The 10,323-nt window shown below is 60.4% G+C and overlaps 1 long non-coding RNA gene across 2 annotated transcripts; it reads left to right on the forward strand.

Annotated features, from left to right (window-relative positions):
• Positions 1-552: 552 nt before the first annotated feature.
• Positions 553-7,285, forward strand: LOC136786948 (uncharacterized). Of its 2 annotated transcripts, none has more exons than XR_010826609.1 (5): positions 553-677; positions 1,212-1,386; positions 1,699-2,215; positions 4,068-5,998; positions 6,084-7,285. It is a non-coding gene; the product is annotated as an uncharacterized lncRNA (long non-coding RNA). The 2 variants fall into 2 exon arrangements; XR_010826608.1 differs by lacking the exon at positions 553-677 and adding an exon at positions 681-823.
• Positions 7,286-10,323: the final 3,038 nt, after the last annotated feature.

Below are 10,323 nucleotides of genomic sequence, written 5' to 3' on the forward strand. Positions count from 1 at the left end.
TCCTGGTAAGCGTGGAAGCTGCTGGAGCAGGGGCAGGGCTCTCCCGCAGGGACAGGCGCCGTGGGTGCTGCCGCGAGCAGCGAGCGGCCTGGGGAGATGGCGGCAGCGCCAGGGATGGAGAGAGACGAAGCAACGAAGGCACTTGGGGCGATCCTGGCCCAGATTGTGGGGGCGCGGCAGCACCCCCAGAACGGCGCCAAGGCCGAGCCCCCCCCCTTACTGCAGCACCCAGGGGCGGCCCTCAGCCCCCGGCTGTCCTTCAGCAGCCCCCGTCCCTCAGCCCCCGGCTGCCCCTCGGCCCCCTCCCGTCCTTCAGCCCCGGCTCCGGACCGAGAACCGCCGCGGGCTGCGCGGCCCCGGCGCTGCGGGGGGGGGGGGGGGAGCGGGCGCGGGCCGCGGGGTGGCGCCGTCCGGCCGCGGGGCTGCCGGGCCCGGAGGCTGCGCTGCGCCGCGCCGCCGCCAGGGGGCGCCCGGGGAGCGGGGCCGGGGAGCGGGGAGCGGCCGCGGCGGGGCGGGGCGGGGCTGGCGGCGGCGCGACCCCAGGTGGGGGCTGGGGGGGGGGGGGCGATGTCCGGGGGTCCCCTCCGGGAGGGTGCCGGTAGAACGGCACAGAAGCACCCCGAGAAGCTGTAAATGAGTCGGCTTAACGAAGCCAGGCGGCTCCTCCCGTGGTGCAGGTGCTTTGATTGGGGCAGTTAATTGGCAGCAGAGGACGGAGCCGATTTATTTGCCAGCCGTGGGGGGGGGGGGTGGCTGCGTGTCTGCGCCTCTGCTGGGGCTGTGAGCCCACGCTGCGGGGTCCAGAAGCCGTCCCAGCACCCAGGTGTGCGCGGTGCCCCCCACAGCCGTGCTGTGCCGCAGGGAGCGTTTGTGGGCTGGGGGTGCCCGGGCAGGGAGCAGAGCCTGGGGTGGCGGTAGGGGAGCAGCCCGTGGGGGGGAGCAGCCCGTGGGGGCTGCCTTGGGGCGTGGGGCTGAGGCTCTGTCGGGCACAGGAGGGCGGCTGTCCCGCTGCGTTTCTGCTGGGGAGAAGCTGCTTTCGCTTTGGTGCGCGGCCACCGCGCAGCGTCGGCTTCGGGGTGTCCCAGCCACGGGCCTGTGCTCCGTCTGCATAACCCGGCCCCCAAGCCAGACCTGGCTCTCCCCCCACCGGGGTGAACACAGGCAAGAGAGGCTTCAGGTGCTGAGGGTTGTGAGAAGTCTTCGTGCCACAGGTTTAGCGGAAGCAAATGTGCCGAGAAGCTGAGATCTGCTCGCCCCGCTCTCCTGCTCTAGTGTTTCAGCCTCGACCGCTGCTGCTGGTATTCCCTGGGGAGCCATCCAAGTGCCTCATCCACCATCACAGCCTCATCCCACCGTCAGCTGCTACCACGACCATCAGAGCAGCAGGTCAGAGGCTCCAGGTGAATTGGGTTGGGGGCAATCCCTTGTGGGACAGGGAAAGTAACAAGCACAGGGCTAGATTCAGAGGCTGAAATGCCCCGTTCCTGGCTGTCAGTCCTCTCCTTCCTGCACCTGGGATGTATTTCCTGGCACTGTCCTGCACCTCTGCGTGCAGCTTCTCCTGGTTGGGGCTGCAGAGAGCTCTTGCCCTGCAGGTACAGGGCCCTAATGTGCCTTCATGAAGTCAATGCATGTGGCCACAGCAGTGTTCATACTGATATAATTGCAACATAAACGAAATTTGGTTCATCTAATTAGGATTTGGTGGCTATCCAGCTGAAACGTACTTCCTTGGAGCTGCACAACTCCAGCTCCAGCAGGCCTCTGTCCCCTGCTGCTGTGCTCTGGTCCCAGCTCTCAGGTGGGTCTGGGTCCTGCAGGGCTCACCCACGTCGGCTGTGCAGGGCTCTGCTCCCCTGGCTCGGCCGCAAGTACTGAGATGTTGTCTGCTGGGTGCCTTTCTCCAGGGCAGCCCCGCCAGGAGCAGTCTTCCAGGGTGACGCTGTGAGCTTCCCTGTGCTTGGTGAGGTTTTCTCTTTGTCCTCCCCGGGTTTCTGAAGGGCTTCAGCGCCTGGGAGCCGCCAGGCTGCTCGTGCACCGCCGGCACCAAACCCTGCTTGGAGGCTGTGCCTGTGCCACCGCAGCACCCACGGCACTCGGGGGTGCAGAGCGGTGACAAAATGCACCGGGACAGCCGTGGGGCCTGGCCACCGGAGTGAGCGCAGAGGGCAGGACCGGGACCCTCCTTCCCCATCAAACCGCAGCAGCTTCCCAGGTAGGGAGCCCTTGGCATGCAGCCTGCCTGAGCCCTGCTGAGCCCCCTGCAAATGCAGCCCCGCTTGGGGCTTGGGAAGCTGTTAGGGTGGGTGGGGGGCAGCTGAGCTGTGGGGCTGCCTGTGACTGTGTCCCCTCGGGCAGCCTGGGGAGCTGGTGCTGCCACAGCTGCCTCTCGTCCCGGGCAGCGCAGGCTCTGCCAGGTGATTAATCTTTTGTCACGGAGGTGGGGGGAACAGGGAGAACCAGCCATTAATAAATTTCCAGCTTAGGTGGTAACTCCACTCTCCTGTCCCCGCTGGTAAACATCGCCCTTTCGCTAACTGTGCCGGGATGCTCGGCCGGGCGCAGCGCCGCTGTGATTGTAAGGGTGGCTGGGGGCAGCGCTGGGGCGGGCGGGCAGCGGGACCGGGGTCAGGGCTGTTTGATGAGGAGGGGTCGCCATCGGGAGGATGTTTGTTTTTGTAGCAGCTGGATGTGTCTCGGGGAGGGATGGGAACGTCTTCTGTCACTCATGGGCTGGAAGGAGGGCTGGCAGGGCAGGGATAAAGCTCCTGACAAGTTTGGACTAGCAGGCGAGTTGATTAGCTGAGAGATGAAAATTCACAGCTCTGCTCTCGCAGGGGCGGTGAGCTGCTGGAGATGTGTTTATGCGAGGGGAAGGCACCCTGTGCGTGCACAGCCCTGCTTCGGCACAGGGCAGGGCCCGGCGAGTGCCTGGGTTCGGCGGTGGGCTCCCATCACAACCCTATCCAGCACCGCGTGGGGCTGGGTGCTGCAGGGACCCGGCGGGCAGCGGGAAGGGCATGGCCAGGAGCTGGTCTTTCCTTGCTGGTCTAGAGGAAATGTGGGTTTGTCTTCGGCTGGTAGATGGTCACAACGCAGAGAGCATCCCTAAAGGAGGGTTGGAGCAGGAGCATCGCACCACTGCTGGATGCTTGCGGGGCCCCTGCCCAGAGCACGGCTGTGGCGTCGTGGTCACAGCACCCAGAGCCCCGGTGGCCGCTTCCCTGTGAAGCGTCGGGGGCCTGCGGGTGCTGTAAGCGGGGTGGCAGCACGCCTCGGGCATGCAGGGCGCAGCCGTTCCTGCCACACGGTGCCTGTTCAGGGGGATCAGGCTGAGATCAGGTTTAGAAGGATCAGAGCAGCTTTATGAAACAAAGGTACCTGGCTGCTTACGTGGGGGCTGAGAGGGGCTGCAGGGAGCTGAATTGGGAAGGACGCCCCAAGCAGCAGGGAGCCCTGCGGGATGGGTGCGGAGGGGACCTGCGCGGCCGCTTTGCAGGTGGCAGTGGGCATCCGGCTGCTCCCCGGCTGGCGTCTGGGGACATGGCCCCGGGCACCCAGCGCTGCCTCTGATGTTCACTTGCAGTCGAGGGTGAAAAAGAAACCCACCAAGGCGAGTCCGAGCCCTTGTCAGCTGATAGCCGCGCTCTTGTTGTGTCTGATGGCGCAGATTATGCGATGATAGACAGAGATAAATGTGTACAGCTGGAGGCAGAATAAATCGATGCTAGATGTTGTATAATTGTCTTGAAAATAAGGTAATGACTGGCTCTTGGAATGCTTTGATCTTATCAGAAAGACAAGGAATACACTAATGGCTTTAATTAGACTTTGGGGATGAAATGAATTCAGTCTCCTGGGTGAGCTGTTTTATGGAATTGACCATTGGTGGGGGGTAGAAAGGCTTTAATCAGATTTAGGCTCTTTAATACCCACGGTGGTGTGTGTCTGTGTGTGATACATACCTACTGTTATGCACGTTTTGGCAGGGCTCTGCCGGCTACATGTGCTTGGGCTGCCTCTGGATTTATGAGTCTTTCTGATGTGCTTTACCCTTTGTGTTTGAGTTCCGCAGGGCACTGTGCCATCAGGAACTCCGGGGAGGTTTCTGTAGAAGAAAGTGTGTTTTTGTGCCTGGATGTTCAAGCCGAGCATCTCTTGGGGAGGAGCAGAGTCTACTATTTTTATTTATTGACTTTTAAAAGAGAGTTAAGAACAATTTATCAAAAAGCAGTGGAGAATCTGGTAATTGTTTAATTTCACAACAGCAGGGTTATGGCCTGATGCTCTGGCAGCACGACAGCACGTCGGCCGTGCTTGAGCACCCAGAGTAAGCAATCATCAATTACCGCTCCTTGATTATTACATGCAATGGCTACAGTCAAAGCAACGGAAAAGCTGCTTATCTCTCTAGGAACATATCTTCGTGTCGTCCCCCAGAACATGTGGAAGAAGCGCTATTTAATGCGGGAGGACGAGCAGCATCTGACTCAGCGCGGTGACTCACCAGGCCCGGCCGTTGCTCATCGCCCCGCGTCCGCGGTCCAAGTGTCTGCGGAGCTGGGTGGGGTGCGAGCCCCGGCGGGCTCCCGGCCGGCTGCGTCCCGGGGCTGGGGCGGGCGGGGGGCCCCGGAGGCTGCGCGTGTTGCAGGCTGCACCTGACCTTCCGCTGCCGACGGCTTTTCCTGGCGAAGCCGGGCTCGGCTCTGAGCAGCGGCAGCCGCGGCGCTGAAGCTAAGCATGCTGCAGTTATTCTTTCTAGGCTGTGTTTGCCCTCCCCGTTGTAACCACAGGTTCGGATTATTTTGGTGGGTTGCCGTTAGCTATCATGTTTCCCTTATGTTAATTTGTTGGTCTTAGATGAGCTCCCAGAAAAGACTTAATAACAAGAGCTGTAGCCAAGGAAAGCACAGCCTCGTCCGGCGGTTACTGTGCAGCCAAATATCTGTCCGTACCGCCAAGCCTCCCGGCACGGTGTGTGCTCCTCGCGAGTGGCGGAGGGTTCCCGGCCGGCCAGACGGGAGCACAGCGGCACCGGGGCTCCTCAGGCAGGAGCAGGAGGTGGCGGCAGCGCTGCTCCCAGCTCCGCTGGGTGTGAGCAGCAGGGGTAGGTCACAACGCCGCTGGGGATGGAGAGAACTGAAGCACTGCAAAGGATGCTGCAGCATCGGCCTTGGGCAGCGAGCACCGGTGCCTGGGGATTCTGGTTCAAGCTGTGTGACCGCAGCAGTGACCCCCCAGATGAGTGGGGCTGAGCCTCCTCCCTTGCTGCAGCCCTGGTGATGCGCCCTGGCACCCGTCCTTCTGAGAGGAGCGGCCCTGGAGCAGTGTGGCGGTGCCAGAGAGGAGAGTGAAGTGGCTGCTCACAGTGTGGTCGGTATGGGGCTGGTGACGGGCACTCTGGGGACACGGGCGGCTCGACCACTAGCAGAGACCAGGCACCCTCCTCCCCACATTGCTGCCTCGCAAGAGCCGTGCCACTTGCTCTGTTGACGCAGGTTGTGACAAATCACCCGTGTGTGTGTGGAAAGCTCCTCACCTGGGCACAAACACACGCTTAGTAACATAATCTCTTAAAAGCAAAATCCCAGAAATTCCTTTTTCTTCTTGGAAAATGTTGCCTGGGGGAGAAACTCATAATGAAGGATGAAAGCTTAATCCTTGAGGTAGAACAGGACTTTGGGGAGGGAATGAGTATAAACATGACAGTTGTTGCTCGGCGAGTTGGAAAGAAAGGTGAGGGGATAAAACCTGCACCGGGAAGGACGGCGCGGGTGGTGCTGCGGCTGCGTGACCAGGGAAGAGCAACCCGGCGGTGCTTCCTCCCAGAGGTGTCACATTTATCATTTAAATGTGCCTGTGACAAATGCACAGGGTTATCTTGGCAACTTCAGGCACAGAAAAATGCTGTTGTGTTTTGAAGGTGGAAGATGTGGGGAGAGTAAATTACGCTCCATACCTGTGTAACTCACGGAAGGAGACAGCCCTGCCTTACCAGGTATTTGCTCTAGCAACATGGGGAAGGGTCTTTAATCAAGATCAGGCTGTGACCACTATAAAATAAAATACCAATGTTTTTACAGATTTATTTTTATGTTGCCTGCCAGCACCCCTATTTACGGCCCGGAAGACATGACAAAATGCAGAGGTGGAAGAGCAGCGTGTGTGCAGGCTCCTGCAGCTGGGCACAACCAGGATAAAAGTGGCCGGGAAGAACGGCGCTGCAGATGGCAGCCCTGCCCTCGCACACAGGCACCGCTCGGAGCAGTCACAGCTCTCCAGCACACACCACGTCCTGGCTGGGCTCCGCTCTGCCCCTGCACTCACCGCGGTCACTGCAGGGGCTGCGGCGCTGCCCAACGGCGGTGGAGCCAGGCAGCGAGCGAAGAGCTTTGCCCTGGGCTCTGCTCAGCACAGCAGGCGCCGGGCTCGGTGCTGGAGGGATTTCACACGGGTGGCTGCTAATGCACCCGCTGCATGGCCACCTCCCCGCCCACGGCATCACTGTGCCCGAGGCTGATGGAGGCAGAGAGGCGGAAACTGGATCTGGCCGCGCAGGTGGTGACCCCACGCGCTGCGGCGAGCAAGGGGAGGCCGGGCCCTCAGCACCACTGCAGCCCCTGGGGAAGCTGCTGTGCTGCCTGCCCACTGTGCCCGGTGTTCTGGGGCCCGGGTCCTGCCCGGGGAGTTGGCTCCTGCCCCAGGGGCCGTGCCCACCACGGTGAATTTTGAGAGTGCTCGGTGCCAGCTCTGGGGCTGCCCAGGAGGCCATGGTCACCAGCACCCAGAGGAAATGGTGCGGTTCCTTAGGTTGTCCTGCGGGTCCCAGACAGCCAAAGCCCAGCTCAGAGCTGTGTGTGTTCATCTTCAGGCTCAGGGGGTCACAAGTGAAAAGTTTCCCAAGGAGTCAGTGAGGGGGATTTTTGCAGGCCAGAGATTCCTCCCCAGCTGATGGGGGGGGGGGGGGGCAGGTGCTTGCTCTCAGGACAGCATCCCTAAACCATCAGCGTCCAGTCAGAGAAGGACGAGCGCAGTCTGCTTCTCCTATTGTTTAATTCAGAAAAGGAGCAGAGGAGGTGGGGTTACACTCTCCAGAGCACAACCTGCTCTGGGTTTGCTCACTGCGCAGCAACGGTGTTTACGGACTCGGATTCCAAACCTCTCCTTTCTCAAGGCTGTGAAGATGTATTTCCTCTTGTGCCATTTCTCCTTCTGGCAGGCAGGCTCCCAGGTGTGTCTGGTAAATGTCAAAGTGGGAAATAAAGTTGTTCACTGAAAAAAAAAAGAGGCGGGGGGGGAAGAAGTGCAAGTGATGCAGGGTGAGGGCCAGCCCGGGAGCAGCGGGCAGGCAGCACCAGGGCCCTGCAGCACCACCAGCCCCGGGCATGGCCGCTGCAGCCCCAGGGGAGGAGGAAGGGGCTGGGGCGAGCAGCTCAGGATGGCTGGGGCTGCACCAGGCTGTGGCAGGCTGCTGTCACGCTCGCCCTTTGTTTTTGTCGAGCACATGGGTGGAAACAAGAATACTGCATGCTTCAGCTGTGAGGCATCCTGAGAGCCCTGGCTCGGTGCTAGCACTGTCACGGTCACCAAGCGCCAGCCCCGGGCATGCTGCAGCCCGGCTGGTCCCTGCTCCGCAGCCAGGCTGGGCGCTGGGTGCAGCGGGGGCAGCGCTGTGGCCACCGTCCCGCAGGGGCAGCCTGAGCACCAAGTAAAAGCACAACACGAGCTGTAACCATGGCCCAACACGTGCACGTCACACTTGGCCTTGTATTGCCTGCCCTGTGTCCAGCCCAGGTTACTGCAATTTTCCTGACGAGTGCGAGCGTGTGTGCCTGCGCTTCTTGGCTAATCTCTGAAGCCCTCATATTGCTAAAACAGATGACTGTATTTATCTGAAGTGACTAATGGGCGAGTGCATTCCTGGCTCCACCATCATCTGGTTCTCGTAATGTCAGTCATGATTAACACTAACAAACATGCTCCAGCCTTTTCAGCTGCGTTGCACGTCAGTCCTGTGGCGGTGGCACTTGGTCACAGCCAGGTGGCTTTTGGCAACCTTGCTGGTTTGCGTACAAACGCTGGCACCAGTGCACTCGCACAGCCAGCTGTGTGACGCGGCGCCGCATGGTGAGAGCTGCTGCAGTGCCGTCCGATTTGGTGCAGTTTGGTGAAGTGTGGTGCAGTTTGGTGTGATCCGGCAAAGTTTGGTGAGATCCGGTGCAATGCAGTGCAGTTTGGTGAGATCCGGTGCAGCTTGGTGAGATCCGGTGCAATGCGGTGCAGTTTGGTGAGATCTGGTGCAATGCAGCAAAGTTTGGTGCAATCTGGCAAAGTTCGGTGAGATCCGGTGCAGTTCGGTGAGATGTGGTGAAGTGCGGTAAAGTTTGGTGAGAGATGGTACAGTTTGGTGCGATCTGATGCAATGTGGTGACATTTGGTGCAAGCTGGTGAAGCGCGGTGTGAGCTGCTGCACTGCAGTGCAATTTGCTGAGCTCTGCGGCAGGGCGGTGTCATCCAGTGCGATGCGATGCAGTTTGGTGCGATCCAGTGCATTGAGGTGTGGCGCAGTGCCGTTTGGTGTCATGTGGCGCTGGTTGGTGGGATGTGGTGCTGTTTGGTGGGCTGCAGGTTGGCACAGTGTGGTACAGTGCCCTTTGGTGAGCGGCAGTGCACTGCGGGCTGAGGCGGTGCGGCCTGGTGCAGGCTGAAGTGGCACGGCGCCGTTTGGTGTGACGCGGCGCAATGCGGGTTGGGTTATTGCAATGCGGGGCAGTTTGGTGCGGAGCAGTGCAGTAGGGTTTGACGTGGGGTGCTGTGCTGTGTCACGGTACAGTGCAGGGCCACCAGCCCATGGCAGCAGGCAGCTCCCCCCCCCCCCCCCCCCACCCGCTCACTGGTGCTGGGGCTGTGGGCGGCTCCCGGGACACGCAGTGCCACCCCCCCCCCCCCCCCAACCCGTCCAGGAAACTGGTTTCCCAGCGAAAATTAGATGTTGACAAAACAATGTTTATTCACCTAAACAGTTCTGCTCTTCATGGAAAATATTTGCACTCAAAACGTGGCCCCTCACACAAACAGCGGGGAGGAGCCGGCCCAGGAGTGCCAGCAGAGGCACAGACACGCAGCAGAGGTGCGGTGCTGGCACTGCGTGGTATCCCACCTCGGACCAGGACAGACACGAGACACCCCCGGCACCTGTAGGAGCTCCCCTGCAGTGCAAGGCCTCCACAGGCAGAGGTGAGGACAGGGACAGGACCAGGGCCGCCCACACCAACTGCAGCATGGGGAATGGGGCCACTGCAGGACCCGCGCCCTGCACCGGGGGTAGCGGATGGCCCGCAAGCTGCTGGGTGCCTCCTGCTGCTGCCCCCAGGCTGCCCAGGATGAGGCCGGGGCTTCCTGCATGGTTACATAGTTTAGGGAGACCCCCCCCCCCCCCCCCCCCCCCCCCCCCCCCCCCCCCCGTGACTGCATAGAGCACAGGGCTCAGGTAGTTCATCCCTGCAACATTTAAAACAAAAAAATAAAAAAAACAAGCCAACAAACCCAAACCAAACCCACCCACAAACCACAACAAAGTAACAAAACAAACAAACAAAGAAAAACAAGAAAACACCAAAGAGCACCACCACCAAAACCTGATCTCTCCGAGTCAGAACACCAGCCTGGTCCCCCTGCCAGCTCTGTGCACGGGTTAAGGACACCAAGGGGGGCAGGCGGCCGCAGTGCAGCAGCGGTGCCGGCACAGGGAGCTGTGCCCCCTTGCCAACCGCAGCAGCATCGCTTCGCCTCCAGCTCCCGGCACCCTGGCTGCCCCCAGCCCTCAGCGGGCAGCAGCAGTCGGGGTCCGACGCTCAGGGACCCGGCCGCACGGGAGCGCAGGGGTGGCCGTGCCGCGGCTTTGCCCCTGGAGCAGCGCAGAACCTGCCCGTAGCCTTGTGCGTGACCTCCCGGCAAACACAACCCCACAGACCGTGGGAGCCAAGGGGCTGGGCACAGATGCTGCAGATTAGAAAATTAAAAGCTGGGAGGTTTCTGCTGAAGACATTTTTCCGTTCATGAGGACATGGGGTGGAGAGGGTGGAACATGGGGGGGGTGGGAGGGGGGCAGCTGCCTTCAGGAACAACAAAAGGGAAAAGGGGGAGGGCAGCAAGAGGGAGAGATTTTTGATTCATTGTCAAAAATTACCCAAACTTTATTGCCAAAATGTCTACATTTTTATGCGCTTAAGCACAGTGAGTTATGGAAATCTTAAAACAATGGAATGATCTCCTTCATTGCTCTCAATTTGTTCAAAGTAACCACTCCTCTTAACAAAGTGG

The sequence above is a fragment of the Anser cygnoides genome, chromosome 25 (assembly GCF_040182565.1).
Source record: "Anser cygnoides isolate HZ-2024a breed goose chromosome 25, Taihu_goose_T2T_genome, whole genome shotgun sequence".
NCBI classification, from domain to species: Eukaryota; Metazoa; Chordata; class Aves; order Anseriformes; family Anatidae; genus Anser; species Anser cygnoides.